This window comes from Lynx canadensis, chromosome F2 (assembly GCF_007474595.2).
Source record: "Lynx canadensis isolate LIC74 chromosome F2, mLynCan4.pri.v2, whole genome shotgun sequence".
NCBI classification, from domain to species: domain Eukaryota; kingdom Metazoa; phylum Chordata; class Mammalia; order Carnivora; family Felidae; genus Lynx; species Lynx canadensis.
Genome location: NC_044320.2, coordinates 4,347,045 through 4,362,672, shown reverse-complemented (window position 1 = coordinate 4,362,672; position 15,628 = coordinate 4,347,045). Strand labels below are relative to the sequence as shown.

Sequence of the window (15,628 nt, the reverse complement as noted above, 5' to 3'; positions counted from 1 at the left end):
TCTGGAAGGATTGCCGTGGAGGTGGTTTGCCTTCCTGGCTGGTGCTGCAGAGGTAGTAGGATAGAATTCTGTTGTCCTATGTGGTCTGGCCACCGTCTGTTGGTGTATTTCATTTCTCTGTTGGAAAATGAAAACTTTCACTGGAATGTTGAAACCCAGTTGTCAAAATTTTTTCTTCCTAGAAGCTTTGGGATTCTAGGCTTTCTCAGTTCTTGTTTTCTTAAGCCGCTGCCTGAAGGGGAACCATGGAACAATGAGAGGAGCCTACATACTAGCCCCAGCTCTGCTGTAAGTAACTTGGGGGCCTCAGGGCAGTCAGTTCACCCACTGAGCCTCAATTTCGTCATCTGTAAAATGGGACAAAATTATAATAGCTCTGCATTCCTCCAAATTAGATAGCTTTTCTGTCTGTAGGGCTGGACATTTTCTGTTATTGCTACAGATATAAAGATGAAAGAAACACAAGCCTGCTTTCAAGGAGTTCCTAAATCTAAGAACTAAACAAACCTAGGAGCACAGATGATAACAATAGTGATGATTGATCTTGATGATGATGATGCCGCCAGTGGGACGCATCATGGGGATGATGATCGTGTTAATGGTGGTGATAAGGGAGTTGATGATGCTGGGGATGGTATTGTTGATGATAATGATGGTGATGGTAGTGGTGATAAGGTGGTGATTGATAATGGTGCTGGGGATGGTGAGGATCCGATGATGTTGATGATGATGATGGTGGTGTTGATGGTGGCTTTGATGGGGGTGATGATGATGGTGGTGGTGATGGGGGTGATGACGATGGTGGTGGGATGGGGATGATGATAATGGTGGTGGTGATGGGGGTGATGATGATGGTGGTGGTGATGGGGGTGATGATGATGGTGGTGGTGATGGGGATGATGATGTGGTGGTGATGGGGATGATGATGGTGGTGGTGATTGGCAGTGATAATGATGATGATCATGGAGATGGTGAGGATGGTGATATTGTTCATGGCGTGATGGTGCTGGTGCTGCTAATGGGGATGATGATATCTGATGGATGATGAGAGTGGATAGGTATTGAACACAGCTTCTGTGCCAGGTGCTTAGATATTTACACGCCTTGCTGCATTTAGTCCTAGAACAGCTATTGTGATTATCTGCATGTTTATGAAGACCTAATTGAGGTTGAAAGAGAGTAAGTAAACTGCTTAAGATCACTTTGCTCGCCAGTTGTGAAATCTAGATTCTAACTTGAGCACTTGGGCTCCAAATCACCGCTTTGCTCACCTACCTCGTTCTGTGCTATTTTCCAAAATGTGATGTGTTTAACAGAAGTATGTGAAATGTGGAGACGGAAGGAAGTATACATTCTACAGAACAGATGAGTCTGAAGAAACTTCACAGAGATGTGCATTTAACGTACACTTTGAATGATCAAGACAAGTTGGAAAAGGGAGATGGTAATTCCCAGCAGATCCAGCAGGAAATATACTACTGTTGAGGGGTCATGGTCCTAAGTGGGGCAATTTCAAACATAATATGGCCGAGGTGGGAAAGAAAGCTGGGAAAATTGTTTGGGCCAGGTAGTTATGAGCACTGAGTTTGTTGGGCTAGGTTTAAGGTTAGGAAGGGTGCATAATTAAAAATTAAAAATGCCTTGATTTATGACTTTAGACACCAACTGACTTGCTGCTCTGGTACTCAGCTGGAGGCAGCACTACGCAGCTTTGCTGTGTTGCCTTCTTCTTTCTCCAGCATGAGGTGAATCTTAATTGTCTTTGATGTTTTTTCTGGGGCTCCCAAGGTCTCACCTCACAATTGCTTTTTGTGAGAAACTATCCGACTCTATAAGAACATGAAGTAAGGACTCTGACAGCCCAACCCCATGCAGGGAAACATGGCGTTTCTCCAATTGAAGCAACAAAGTCTGTAGAAATTCTTCTACATCCAATTACTACATCCAATTAATTCCCATAACTAAGCCGAACACGTCCTTTCTCATTCTGTCTCGGAGGACTCATTTGGGTTGCTTTGATGAATTGAAATTTTTTCCCAAGACAGGAGGATAAGAAATTCTCTACATGTACACTACCAGGTACTAGATTTTCTAGGACAAAGTTTAGTCTGCCCTAAAAGTGTTTAATTCTGTCTACTCTTGGGGTATAGAAATGACTTACGTCTTAAAAAAATTTTTTTTAATTTTTATTTATTTTTGGACCGAGAGAGACCGAGCATGAGCAGGGGAAGGGCAGAGAGCGCAGGAGACACAGAATCCGAAGCAGGCTCCAGGCTCCGAGCTGTCGGCACAGAGCCCAGTGTGGGGCTCGAACTCACGGACTCTGAGATCATGACCTGAGCCAAAGTCGGACGCTCAACCGACTGAGCGACCCAGGCGCCCCGACTTACATCTTTTAAAGGACATTTTCCTATCTTCAAAATTTTAGAATCTAAGCCAGGGCATCCTGTTACATTCATAACCTTAGAAAGTAGTTTGGGGGGTGGGGAATAAAGTTTTGTATAATATGCATGGGTGCTACATTCTGGAGGTCTGGGTCTGATTTAGGGTATGGGGGTGTATACCAGCACCCCAGTAACTGCTCTTCACTGTGGCTCAGGCAGAGAGTTTGCTTTCTGGGTGATCACTGGGGGAGGCCACATGTTGCCTTTTCTCAAGGTCATTCCCTCTTTGACTTGAGGGAACAGGAAGGGTCTTGGGAGGAAGGAAGCTCTCTCACCCTCGCCCTCTATCTGACCCTACAGTGCTATTCTGTAAAGGGAAACCAAAAGAAAGGAAGGAAAGGGGACAAAGATGAGAGGAGAAGGGACAAGATGGAAATAAGTGGGAGAAGGGAAATGACAGTGGGGGGTGTGGGGGGCGTAATCAGTGATCTCTAGCAGGGTCTTAGAACCTCCCACTGTTCTGTTTCAAAGCTTACCAGGCTCCTTAGCCAACTTGGATTCTTTTCTATCATTTTAAGGGTTGAAAATCCCACTATCTTGTAAGACCCACTTTCCTTTGGATCCAAGAGTGTCAGAGAATGATAATAATAATAATAATAATAATAATTACAATAAACATCCGGTCTATGAACATGAACCACTGTGTGTGTGCAACACTGTACTTTCAAAGAATGGTCACCTCTTTCTCCTGGTAAACCATGGCTCTAACTTCTTGCTAAAGTGCTTTCCAAAGGCCAATGTTCAGAGCAACCTCAAAATATAAGTATTACTATTCCCGCTGTGAAATGTTTAGGTAAGCAAACCGAGGATCAGAGAGGTTATGTGATTTGCCCAGAGTCACAGAGCTGGCAAGTGGCAGACCTGGGATATTACCAGCATATTCCTATCATTAAAGATCCTGACGTTCAACCTGGGAGGGGCATAGGAGGCCTGTCTTCACGCCCCCCCCCCCTTCTCAGCTCCACCTACCCATCAAGTGTCCTGGTCCTCACTCACAGTTAATGCACCTTGAACGGGAATGTGAACCACCTTGTCGGAGACGGGCATTATGTAACCAAACGTGGTAACAAAATTTGTGCCTGTTGAAAATGTGCTCAGCAGACTGCCTCACTCCTGGACCAGACACCTTGTCTCAGGAGACAAATAGCAAAATAAGGACAGTGGCTCTGCAGCACCACTCCTGAGACTCACTCTTCTCTCCCTTTCTATAGATGGGGAAACTGAGGCTCAGGGAAGTGAAAGAGCCTGCCATGGTCACTCAGTGGCTACCGTCAGGGCTGAGACCACAGCCAGGAGCTGATGGTACAAGGCGACAAGCGTCAAATGTGTTTGCAGGTCTCTCGGGCACACTCACTAAGAATCAGTAATTGTAAGTGTCCTCCTTCTCTATCCCTGGGCTGTGCCTGTTCCTCGTGGGGCCTTCGAGGACTGCTGGCCAGGAAGGTCTCCACAGCCCCCACGTTTCCAGATGTCTACACCTCAGTGTGCGAGGAAGGACCCCAAAAAACATATTTCCTGAGACTGTCACAACTCAAAGCCAGTGGAATTTTCTGCTTTGGGTGTGTATTCAGTGAGGATGCCGTTATTACCTAGAAAATAGGGTTAGTAAGGACTGTGCCGAGCTGTTTCGATAGCAATGACGATGATGATGGAACGCACTCTTTCAAGCCAGGTGCCATCCTTCCTGTATATATACATACGCATAAAATTTGCTCATTAAATCCCGATCTAAAACCTTTTGAGGAAGTTATTGCTGCATTTGTTTATAGATAAAAAAAAAAACATATAATGAAAACAGACTAGCAACCTGATGCCCATGGACTTCTGGGTGGCCAGCCAGCTCTGAAGGTGGAGCACAGAGATGGGCACGCTGATGTGCAGGAGTGGGGGCTGTGCTGTTGGGGGTGGGCTCTGTGAGGAGAGGGACAGGGCACCCTGTGGGGAGGACTTAGCAAAGCAAGGGTAAGAGGCGAGGGGAGGTCAGGAGTCTCCTTCACTATCGTCCAGCCCAGAGCCCCAGGACAGGAGAGGGAGGGGACAGGGCTTTGGAGCTGGAGCCCATCTCAGAAATATCCCCATCATTTCCTGGAAGGTGACTTTCCAGTGACCTGGGCCTGACGATGCCCTAAACTAGCCTTTCTGAGGAAGAAAAAAGTCACTGTGCATCCTTATCTGGCTGCAAGAGGAAGGGGAGGGGAGGGAGGGAGGGAGGGGGGAAGGAGAGAGGAGAGGAGGAGGAAGGGAGGAGGAGAGGCTAGGGGGGGAAAGTAAGGGAAGAGGAGTGGAGGGGAGGGAGGGGGTAGGAGAGAAGGTGAGGGGTATGGGAGGGAGGAAGGAGGAAGGGGTGAGGGAGGGAAGGGGAAGGAGAGAGGAGAGGAGGAGGAAGGGAGGAGGAGAGGACTGGAAGGGGGAGAATAAGAGAAGAGGAGTGGAGGGGAGGGAGGGGGTAGGAAAGAAGGTGAGGGGTATGGGAGGGAGAGAGGAGGAAGGGGAGAGTAAGGGAGAGGGGGGAAGGATGGGGGGAGGGGAAAGGGAGGAATGAGGGGGGGGGGGGAGGAGAGGATAGGAGGGGAAGGGAGATGAGGGGAAGGGTAGAGGAGAAGACTGGAAGAGGGAAAGTATGGGAAGGGAAGAGGGGGAGGGGAGGGAGGGGAGAGGGAGAGGGGAGGAGGAAGAGAGGAGAGGAAGGGAGAGGAGGAGGGGGAGGAAGGGAGGAGGAGGGAGAGGGAGGGGAGGGAGGAGGGGGGGGGAGGGGGAGGGGAGGGGAGGGGAGGGGAGGGAGGCGCCTGGGGGCTGGGCACCTCTCCCAGGAGTCTGCAGTCTGGTGCCTGTGCCCAGGGTGAGAGAGTCGAGGTGCCTCATCAGAGAAGTGGGGAGAGGGAGTCTCGGAAGGGCCACGCACTGTCTACCTTATCCATCCCAATCCCACCCTCATTCCAAGGTGAGGGAGGAGTCCCTGGAGGCGAAGGCACTTCCTGGATGCAGTCTGGGTCCCCGGCCACAGGCTGGAGGGGAGGGAAGGAGTGGAAGGGGGAGCTCTGAGAGGCCACCCTGCTCCCAGGTGGCAGTGATGGTGATCAGGGCCGTGTCCTTGGCGCCTGCCAGGAGCACAGGTCCCAGGTGTCCTGGCGCAAACACGCAGAGGCAGCCGTGTGAGGTGACCACGATCCCAGTTGGCTCAGCGGAGGTGACCGGTTCCCAGTGCACACGTCTGTCTGTCCGTCTGTCAAGGCCTCACGCTGTGCACCTGAAATACCGATGGTCTTGTCCGTCACACCTCAGCAGAGCTGGACAGAGCGGGCGTAGGGTCCTGGTTGGGGGACTCACCACTTTCCTCCTGCCGAGGAGGCATCTCTTCCTTTAGGATTCCTGCTCTTCCCCCCCCCAAGCCCCAGTCCCCTGGGGTACCGGCCCTCCTTGCCGGGCCTAAGGAGATCCCCACAAACACAGCGTGGCTCTGGGGTCAAAGTTCCCTGCAGAGATGAACATGTGTTTGAGTCATTTCTGGGGACACACGTGCATGTTAACAGACAAAACGAGGGTCCAGGAAAGAAGCTCTGTACTCGGCAACACTCAGAAATTGCCAAGAGCTTTTCAAACTTTAATTTTCTTCCTTTTCCTAGTTTTTGGTGCTATGTGTTCCCTTTTCTCTCCACACGTAAAAAGGGAAAGGGACCAGCATCAATTGACCAACGTCATCTTGGTCAAACTCCACAAAATCCCCCAGATGGAGTGGGAATAGCCCACATATTTGAAAGCAGGACTCCGGGGTGGGGGGGGGGGGACGTCCTCGGATGCATGATGTGCTGGTGGGGCAGGTGCGCGAGGGCAGGGCTGAGGTTCGAGGTCCTTCTAGCCCAGTCCCAGACACAGGCTCTCCAAGTGTCAGGAACTGTGCAAACATGCATGATGGTACAAATGCGTTGAGGCACTTATCACAGTTCCAGATTCCAGGGTCCCCTCTGGGGATTCGGATTCCAGTCTGGAAGGCGCTGCACTAAAACCACACTGCATCAGGAGAGCCCTGGAGACCCAAGATCCTGGAACCCGCGGCTGGAATCCAGGGCTTCCGCCCACCGGCGCCCATAGCTTTGACGGCCAGCAGGGGGCAGCAAAGAGCTTCCGCGGCTTGGGCTCCAGCGTGGCCGCCACAGGGGCCGGCGATCACTGGGGGTGACGTGGGGGTGAAACGGGGGTGAAATGGCGCATCGGCAGCACGAGCTGAGCTGGGGCCGCGTGGTAGGCAGGGGCAGATGTGGGCGGATAACACAGGCCTTGCAGCTACCGCAAGTGGGGAGTTCTGACCCGTTTCAGCGGCGGAAGCAGTATCTCCCCTCTGTTTCCGGAAGCTCATTTTGGAGGCTGGGAGGCAGGTTCTGGCACTGGAAGGGGGAGGAGACGAGTGGGAGATGCGCAGTCTTCACCTCTTACTGCGCTTCCAGCCGGGGCAAGCCACTGAACCTCCCGGCTGCGGTTTAATGTGTGAAGTGGGGGCCCCCCCGAGAGCATCCACTGCATAGGTTGTTTACTGAAGGAGCAAATCCTCCCAAAGTGCCCTGGACTGTGTCTGCCGAATGCTTAACGGCTGGCCAATGTTAACGATCACTGGTATCTGTACTGTAGCTGTGGGGACATTCGTGATCTCCCGGGCCGGATGTGGTGAGAGGCGCGAGGCGAGGGTGGGGGGCGATTCTTGCAGACAGGCAGGAGGTGGGGAGGAGCAGGTGTTCAGGGAGACAAGCCTGAGGCCCTGGGCACCCAGGACGAGAGGCAGGGAGCTGGCGGTGGACAGGAGGAGCGTGTGGCCAGAGACTTGTGAGGGTCGCCCGGAGACATGAGCAAACAGTTAAGTGACCGCTAGGAGTAAACTTGGAGAAGCAGAGAGGAAGTGCTGGGGGCTTGCCGTTCAGGGGGCGAAAGCTGGAGAAGGGCCACCAGGCAGGTGCGAGGAACACAGGTGAGGCTGAAGTGCAGAGGCCAACCCCGCAGGTTTTCAGGCAGGACAAGGGACCCTGCAAAGTAAAGCAGGCACAGGTGTCAGGTGGGATGAACTGGAAGGAGGTGGCGATGGGCGCGAGCTTCCCAAGAGCAGCCCTGGTGAGGACAGAAACCAGGAGCCGGTGGGGGATGGGAGGGGGACGAAATCCAGGGAGACATGGGGTGTGGCGGTGGGAAACCAAGTTGAAGCCATATTTTGAAAGGTCTTGAATGCCCACCTCTGGTTTGTTTACGAGTAGACATCAGGATCTAACCCATAATAATAATAATAACAATAAATCATATTGACTGCTAAACCATCAGACCCTGTTCTAAACGCCTTACCTGTGTTACAGCCTTGGTCCCTAGAACAACCCTGTGGGGGGTATTAGCCCTACTATGCACACAAGGAACAAAGCGCACAGATTGAAGTTTGTCTTCAAGGTTTCACAGCTAGTGGGGGTCAAACCCAGGTGGCCTGACTCCAATTCCCACCTTCAGAGATACCGCTGCTTTAGGAGTATGTATACTTTTTAATGTTATTTATGTATTTTGAGAGAGAGGGAGAGAGAACGAGTGGGGGAGGGTCAGAGAGAGGAGAGACAGAATCCCAAGCAGGCTCTGTACTGTTTGCTCAGAGCCCGCCGTGGGGCTCGATCTACGAACTGGGAGATCATGACCTGAGCTGAAGTCAAGAGTCAGACAGAGGCTCAACCAACGGAGCCACCCAGGCGCCCCCAGGAATACATTTTAACAGCTTATTGAGGTGTAACTGACGGACAAGGCTCCGCTCCTGTTTATTGCTACACTTTGATGGGTTTGGACACGTGAATCCATCACCACAATCGAGGGGATACGCATCCCTGTCACCTTCTAAGGTTTCTCCTGCCCCTTTGTGTTTCCTGTTTTGTTTAAGGACACAAGGTGAGACCCACACACTTGACAATTTTGTTTGAGTGCACAACACACTCTGCCTGTCGTACCCGGATCGCTAGAACGCACTCATCTGGCAGGAGGGAAGCTTTCGCCTGTCCAGGGTGTGGGGAGGGGAAAGACCTGAACGGGGAAAGGACAGGGAGAGGGCTCCGTAGGTCTGGAGATGGGGATGATGTCACCCCGGGGAGGGGCCCGGGCGGCCTTGCTAAGCATGGGACGTGAGGTTCAGCGATGCGTGGGGAACGCTTCAAGGTGAAGAAGAATGTACTGTCTGCTCCCGGAAGAGCTGGCTAATGCGGACGAACGTGGGGCTGGGGAGGGGGCGGGGAGCCTGGGTGGGAGGTGGGGGAACTCGCATTTGGCTGTAGTGTGTGTGTTTAGACCCTTTCTGTGATTCCGCATGTTACGAAGTATTTTAAACGTCTAGAATATTACAGAAAACAGTATCATGTACTCAGTAGCAAGTTTCATGGCTGACATAGGGCCCCTTGGCTTCAGATTAATTCTTGTGAAAAGACACACACCGGGGTCCTCAGACAGACCTCCAGAGGCCACTTTCCTTGAAAGAGCACTGTCCCCAGCTGCTTACCATTCACGTGGGTGTTTTACACCAGTTTTAAAAAATTGGCATGTGTTTAAAATCTGTAAACGCGGCCTATGTCATCTCTCCAGTTACAGAAGTTGATTTTACTTGAACAAGACCAGAATCTGTCACTGCAAATATGCCTCTTTGGCATAAGGATTATTTTAGACTGATTATTTTTATTGTTTTTAAGAAACACTTCCTCTCTCTCCCTCTCTCTTTTTTTAATGTGTACTTATTTTGAGAGAGGGAGAGAGAGAGAGAGCATGAGCAGGGGAGGGGCAGAGAGAGAGGGAGACACAAATCTGAGGCAGGCTCCAGGCTGCGAGCTGTCCACACAGAGCCCGACGCGGGGCTTGAACTCACGAACTGCGAGATCGTGACCTGAGCCGAAGTCAGATGCTTAACCGACTGAGCCATCCAGGCACCACTACCTTTCTTTCTTTCTTTCTTTCTTTCTTCTTTCTTCCTTCCTTCCTTCCTTCCTTCCTTCCTTCCTTCCTTCCTTCACATATAGGAGCTCTAAAAGCGGAGTAGAAGTTACCCTTTTATAAGAGACATTTATACTTACAAGGGAGATCTCCGTTCGTGAGCATGTTCCCTGCTGCACACCAGGAAGAGGAGGATGAGCAAATCTCTAGACACTCTTTTCCAAGGAGGAGGCACAGCCTGAAACCTGCTTGACAACCACAGCCTCCCTCACTGTGTGGCCAGAGACCTCCCAAACTGACCACCCCACCCCCAACACTGTCCTCTGCCTTTAGCGGAAGATGGTGTGTAAGGTGGCTTTTGTCATCTGGGGAATTCCTGCATTCCCCTGGGTCTCTCCCCTGTAGACAAGAGGAATACATGGTATTAAACTTCCGTTTGCTTTTCTCCTGATAATCTGTCTTTTATGACAGGGGGTCTTGGCCAAGAACCTAGAAGGGTGGAGGTAAAATTACTTTTCCCCATATGCTATTTCATTTATTTGTTGTTTGTTTAAAGTTTATTTATTTGCGAGAGAGAGAGTACAAGTAGGGGAGGCCCAGAGAGACAGGGAGAGAGAGAATCCCAAGTAGGCTCTGCGCTCACGGCACAGAGCCCGATGCAGGGCTCAAGCTCATGAACCATGTGATCATGACCTGAGCTGAAATCAAGAGTTGGACGCTTAACTGACTGAGCCACCCAGCCTCCCATATTTATTTATTTTTTTATTTTTTTATTTTGAGAGAGAGAGAGAGAGAGAAGGGGAGGGGCAGAGAGAGAGGGAGAGAAAGAATCCCAAGCAGGCTCCATGCTGTCAGTACAGAGCCCAATGCAGGGCTCGAACCCACAACCGTGAGATCATGACCCGAGCCAAAATCAAGAGTCAGACGCTTAACTGACTGAGCCACCCAGACACCCCTGCATGCTATTTTATTTTATTAAAATTTTTTTGATGTTTGTTTTTGAGAAAGAGAGAGTGTGAGCAGGGGAGGGGCAGAGAGAGGGAGACACGAATCGAAGCAGGCTCCAGGCTCTGAGCTGTCAGCACGGAGCCCAACGTGGGGCTTGAACTCACAAACCATGAGATCGTGACCTGAGCTGAAGTCAGATGCTTAACGACTGAGCCACAGGCACCCCAGTGTGCTCCTGTTTTAGAGACAGTGGTCTTGTGTGATACGTGTTTGTGAATCCTTTCTTTCCCCAAGTAAGTTGCTCATGCCTTTCCTCTCCTTTACCATGTAAATGTGTTGAATCTCATTACAGGATTTTCTGAAATTGAGCCATCCTTTTTTTTTTTTTTTGTAAAAGTATGTTTCCATTTCAAATAGATCATTTTTTAAAGGCCAGTGACCTTAACGCACTCTGATGGACTTTCCGCGGGAGTCGGCCAATAGCTGTAATTTGTAGCAGCTGCTGTGTGTCTATAGGATAAGACAGCATTCCAAATTCTCTAATTCCCGTTTCTAATCCTTCAGGGGCTCTGTTTCGTCCTCCCAACTTCAGGCTCCTCTGACTGCATCGGTGGCCTTCACACCTCACGATCTCCAATTCTGACTCCCCTCCTTACCTCTGGCTTCTCTTCCTAGCCTCCCATCGCCAGGGCTCGATCGTTGCCATCTTTTAGTGGTTCTTGATGGCAATCCCTACTTCCTGTATTGCGAATCCTTGCTTTGGCTCAGGCTTCCGAACCTTGTATGTCAGGGATCAAGCATGACTGTTGTCAGGCATAGACAGGGCTCTGCAGGTCCCTTCCCCGTCCGATGAAGGCCAAACTGTTTAGTAGCACATGACCTTGTTCCTGGGTGCTGGACACACTTCCCTGAGAAGGCGGTGGCAATTTGTAGCACACACCTGTGGCCACGTCTTGAGGTCCCTTCTCAAAGGGAGCCCCTCCCTCTCCGTGAGGGGAGTCTGGGTCTGTGAGCTGACTTCTACGTACATGGGCATCAAATCGGAGAAAAGGCCACACGTCCCCAGCATGGCGACTCGAGTCAAGTGCATGTCTGCTGGGTCCAAAATTCTCCCGTGTACGTATTTCCGGGAGCGCTGCGTGAGTATTTACATCCAGGTATCCACCATGGGTAGCCATCATCGTGAGGTCCTGCCTGTGAAAATGGCCTCTCTTCCCCTGCTTACCATGTGCTGGTGCCTACTTTATATCTGGGGACCAAGGCCCCACCACCCAGCCCCTCACGCTCCCCGTCCCTCATTCCTTGGAAATCAGGAGCCTGATTTCAGGGCCACACCCTCCCCATCCTCCCCATCACCACAGAGCTATTGAGGGTGCTGGTGCCCCTCCCCCGAGGCATTTCTTAGTGTCTCCGTGCATCAGAGAACTTTGGGGGGGGGGGGGACACGGTGTACAAAGTATCCGAGCAAACCGCACATGACAGACTCGACTGAAATCCCATCTAACCTCTGCTTTGGGTGTTTGCCAGTGTTGAGCACAGTGCTCAGTTAGCCAACCAAGCACAGTGTGACTGCCACACCCAACGTATTAAGTCCCTGTCCTGCATGAGCGCCTCTGTCCGTCTGTTCGAGCGGCTGTAGCACGGCTCCACGGACCGAGCGGTTTATATACACCACAGCTCTGTTGGCTGGACAGCCGGGATTGGGAGCAACGTGGTCGGGTGAGCGGCCCTTCCAGGATGCCGGGACCTTGCTTGTCCTCGTGCATGCAGGAAAGCTCAGTGCCGTCAGCCTTGCGTGTGTCTGTGGGAATGTTCCATCCCCGGGGCCCCCGCTCCCCCTCAGTTCTGGTTCCTCTAACAGAATCAGTGCCCCTCATGGCCTCTGGGCTTGGCCTGTATTCACACATGACCTGCCACGCTGGGAGATAAGGGGTTACTTTGGAACTGCCGTGAGGACGGTTAGGTTTTACCTGTAGTCTGAGTTGAGAACTCGAGCCTTTAAGTTTGTCGTTTTCTCTAGATGTGCTCCGAAGGCCAGCCCAAATCTGCCAGCCCACGTGTCAATCTTTGCAAACACCATTGTGAACTCAGCTACTGAGCCACGTGGTCACTTCCTGAATCCACATCTTCCCTCAGCCTGTGCATGCCATGGGCCACAAGAGCTGCAGAAGAAGCCCGCTGCACACGCATCAGTGTCCCCCGTTCCCTGGTGCATTGATCGTGTGTTCCAGTGTTAAATACATAATTGGTGCAATCTCACAATTCCTGACTCTGTTTCCCGGGGGCACTTCTGGTAGCCGTAACTGGATTGTTCAGGGAATTGTACACCCACAGGGTGCATAAAGGTACCATAAACTGTGCCCAAAGCTTTTCCAATGGAGGACAACCTCATGCTTAGCGAGGTCTTCTCTCATTCTAATCAAATGTAAGCTCCTTGCGAAAAGGACTTTCTGCTGGTTTTGTTTACTGATGTCCTCCCGGGGTATGAGCTGTGCCCTTGCACCCAGTGGGGGCTCAGGGGATGGTTCATGACTGAGTGAAGAAATGAGGGAGGAGCCTGGCCATCAGAAGCACCTCCAAATTGGAATCGCCAACAAACATTTTATGATCACACATATAGTAACAAAAGAGCATTCTAAAAATAACTTTCTTTTATTTGAGCAGAACATTGAACCCCCAAAGTGCCCAAAGGAAAAAAATGTTCAGCTGTATGAGTTTTTTCAAAGTAAAAGTTGCCTGTGCAACCACCGTCTAGGTCAAGGAGAAAAATGAAATAGCAACGGAAGCCCTTCAAGGCCCCTGGGGGATCCCCTGAGTCACAATGCCCATCCCAAAGGGAACCATGACCCTGACTTCTATCACCAAAGGGGAGTCTTTCCTGTATATGAAATACACATGGGGACACCTGGGTGGCTCAGTCAGTTAAGTGTCTGACTTGCGATTTCAGCTCAGGTCATGATCTCACAGTTTCTGAGTTTGGGCCCTTCATCAGGCTGTGTGCTGACAGTGTGGAACCTGCTTGGGATTCTCTCCTCTCTCTCTCTCTCTGCCCTTGTCCTGGTTTCTCTCTCTCCCTCTCTCTCAAAATAAGTAAATAAACTTAAAAAAATACCATTCACACATATGCAATACGCAGTTATACATATACACACATGTATAATACACAGGTATACACACACATACACAATACACATGCCCACAAATGAACATGACACACATACACACATATGCATGCGCACACACACATTACACAATACATGTGCACCAGGACTGACCTAATATATATGCACACATACATACACACACACACCATACACATACACCTGCACACAAACACACACTCTCACACCCACGCAACACAGGGTGTACCTCGTTGTGTCTGGGTTTGCTCACTTAGTACCACCTTTCCGCAATTTATCGATGCTGGTGCGCATGTCAGTATTTGGTTCTTTCCCACTGTTTCATGTTCCGCTATGTGAATAGTCCCAGTTTATTTATTCATTTCACCGAATGTGAACATGGGGTTCTTTCTAGTCTGGTTGCAAATGGTACCCACTGTGGTGATTCCTGCACACGACTTCAGCAGACGAATGCTCGTATTACCTAGCGATGGAATTTCTGAGCAAATGCACTCATCTGTTCAGTTTTTTTAGATATTGCTACCAGTGTTACACAACAGTTGTGACAATTTATACTCCTGCCGGCTTAGTGTGAGCATTTGCAGATGACACGTTCTCACCAGCGTCAAGTGTCACCAGTCATTTTTCTTTTAGCTTTCTGGACGTGGGAGGGCGTTTACTGGGATCTCATCATAGTTTGGGTTTGCATGAGGAAAGAGGCTGAACACATTTTCATATACGTGTTGGCCTTTTGGATAAAGTGTTTTGCTGGCTGATTGTTCAGTCTCTTGTCCATTTTTTCTATTGAATTTCCTTTCTTACTGATTTAAAAGATTCCTTTATTTATTCTGGATAGGAGTCCTTCATCAGATATAATAATCTACTCTTACCTGTGGCCTGAACACTTCTCTTACTGGTATATTTTGACGAGTAGAAATTGTTAATTATATCCCAGGCAAATTGTCTTTTCAAAAATAGTTTAATGGGTAGTGTATAATTTCTCTACTTAAAATATCTTTGCCTACATCATGGCATTAAGCCATTCTTCCATGTTACTTTTTAGAATTTATAACAATTTTCCTTTTGCATTTATACCTATCATCTACCTGGAATGAATTTCATGTATACACAGAAGGAATAAATATTCATATTTTAAAAATATGGATATCTAATTGATCAAGAATATAATTCTTTTGTTTATAGCATTTGTGTGTGTGTGTGTATGTGTGTGCATGAGTGTGTTAGTGGAAATTTTACTCTATTCCATTCCTTTATTTGCCTGTTTGCACACATTATTGTACTTCATTATTTAGCTTAATATCTGGTCATGGAAATTCCATGTTTGCTCTACTTCCTTAAGATTGTCTTGGCTAGGGGCACCTGGGTGGCTCAGTGGGTTAAGCATCTGACTTCAGGTCATGGTCTTATGGTTTGTGGGTTCCAGCCCTGCTTGGGGCTCTGGGCTGATAGCTCAGAGCCTGGAGCCTGCTTCGGATTCTGTGTCTCCCTCTCTCTGCCCTTCTCCCCACTCACGCTCTGTCTCTCTTTCTCCCTCAAAAATAAACAAACATTTAACATTTTTTATAAGATTGTCTTGGCTATTTTGGGGCACTTGCATTTACATAAAAATGACTCGGATAAATGAAGCAATATCCAATCCAATTTTGGATACACCACATTGTGGTTTTGTTTCCTTTGTGATTTTTTTTTTCCAACGTTTATTTATTTTTGGGACAGAGAGAGACAGAGCATGAACGGGGGAGGGGCAGAGAGAGAGGGAGACACAGAATCGGAAACAGGCTCCAGGCTCTGAGCTATCAGCCCAGAGCCTGACGCGGGGCTCGAACTCCCGGACCGCGAGATTGTGACCTGGCTGAAGTCGGACGCTTAACCGACTGCGCCACCCAGGCGCCCCTCCTTTGTGATTTTTGATCTCCAGTTCTAACCTCCTTGGTAGATTATCTATGCCAATCCTACACACACACACACACACACACACACACACACACACCTGGTGCACTGTGCTTTGTGGTACATGTGCAGTTTTGTGGTCTCTTTTCACATTGACTCTTGGCCTGGTTTGGCCATGTGGCTGACTTTTGGCTCATGAAACATTAGCAAACATCGTGGGCACGGAGGCTCTGTCTTCAGGAACACGCACTTTTGAGATGCTTCTTTTCAGAACCCGGA

The 15,628-nt window shown here is 49.7% G+C and overlaps 1 pseudogene; it reads left to right on the top strand.

The window, feature by feature from the left end:
* The first annotated feature begins 534 nt into the window (after positions 1 to 534).
* The window catches only part of LOC115506525, a 101,035-nt pseudogene continuing 85,941 nt past the window's right edge, over positions 535 to 15,628 (top strand).